Genomic DNA, 1,588 nt, shown 5'->3' with positions numbered 1-1,588 from the left:
TTTTCCAGTTACGTCCATTTAAAAATTGAGCCAAAATCTGAAAAATACCCAAGGCTATAGTCCATGGTTTTTACCAAAAAATGGCTCCAAAATCACCCCAAATTTTTACATTTTCTGATTTATATTGATGTCCTTATGCTGTGTAGAAAGTTTGAGCTAATTCCGACTTCAATTTTTCGACTTATGGTCATTTTAAAAATTGAGCCAAAATCTAAAAAATACCCAATAGTCCATGGTTTTTTCCAAAAAATGGCTCCAAAATCACCCCAAATTTTTATTAAATTTTCTAATACATATGGACATCCTTGTGCTGTGTAGCAAGTTTGAGCTGATTCCAAGTAAAACTTTCTGCATTACAGCCATTTTAAAAAATCTCACAATACCCATGTACATATACATGTATATGATTAATGATTAATGGATATATGTAACTTTAAACCTTTAGAAGCTTTATCCCAGCCCCATAGCTAACCATTTCTTATTGATTGCTATTCTTCCAAAATACTCTAAAACGTGGGCACAAGATCTAAATAAATAAATAAATAAATAGCAATTACTATTATTATTATTGTCATCATTATTTCTTACTTGAGGACATCAAAGAAAGCTGATATTTCATTGCTATCATTGTAAGGTCCACCCAGCCCCTCCCACTGGTGACCCTATTGGAGAGAGAGTAGGTCCTTGTAAGGAACAGGAGCATCAACACAATCCTGCCACCACTGGATGAAAACATCTAGTGAAGAGAATAAATAAATAAATAAAATTTAAGTCATGCATAAGAACATTGTGCTACAGATCAAACTGTTCTAAATATACAAAATTACGTACATGTACATGTACATGTAGTATTACAGTAATCATTGTTAAAACTAGAAATAAATTTTGAGAGACTGATCTAATTAACTCAAAATGGGAGACTTAAGGACACCAAGAGATAAACATAAGAGACCAAAAGCTGAAAAATGAGAGATTTTAGGAGACACAGACCAAATATGGGAGACCAAAAGTCTCCTAAACTCCCTCTAGATCTAACAGTGATTAAGATATCATTATTGGAGCTGACAGATATTCAAATCTTCAACAACAAATAGAAAGGACATCAATAAATCCCTTGTCTTGTGAAGGCTAAAACTACATGCATTAATAGAAACAGGAGCAACAGGAGAAGAGCTGGTACATTAGGACCAGGAGAGAGAGGGAAAGAGAAGGAGGTTGAGATACCTCACCATCAGGACACTGATCATCACCAGTAACATCCAGAGGACTAATGGCCTCTATTCCAGGAGCCATCCCCGTAATAGAATATGTAGTGTAATATTCCTTTGGGATGATTTTCTTGATAGTGAAGGAGGACCAGTTCCTTCTCCAGTATTAGAGGGTTCTGGGCCACTGGGCGGAGTTAAGGGTGGGGCAGTCTGGGATAGGGTAGGAGGGGGTAAGGGGAGGAGGTGCTTCTCTTCCTTTGTGCAGTTTTGATGAGTGTCTGAGGGAAACAATAATCCACTGATCCTTTCCTTTTCTTCCTATGAAAGTTAATACAAAATAATGATAATGATAATAAAATAATTATAGTAAGTACATGTAC

The 1,588-nt window shown here is 35.7% G+C and overlaps 1 long non-coding RNA gene across 1 annotated transcript; it reads right to left on the bottom strand.

Annotated features, from left to right (window-relative positions):
- Positions 1-466: 466 nt before the first annotated feature.
- LOC109591817 (uncharacterized) lies at positions 467-1,383 on the bottom strand. Its single transcript, XR_002190016.1, has 3 exons — positions 1,230-1,383; positions 589-736; positions 467-526 (listed from the first exon to the last, which is right to left on the bottom strand). It is a non-coding gene; the product is annotated as an uncharacterized LOC109591817 (long non-coding RNA).
- Between the last annotated feature and the right edge of the window lie 205 nt (positions 1,384-1,588).

This window comes from Amphimedon queenslandica, unplaced genomic scaffold (genome assembly GCF_000090795.2).
Source record: "Amphimedon queenslandica unplaced genomic scaffold, v1.1 AMPQUscaffold_7143_Cont20903, whole genome shotgun sequence".
Classification (NCBI taxonomy): Eukaryota; Metazoa; Porifera; class Demospongiae; order Haplosclerida; family Niphatidae; genus Amphimedon; species Amphimedon queenslandica.
This window is presented reverse-complemented; position numbering and strand designations above follow the sequence as displayed.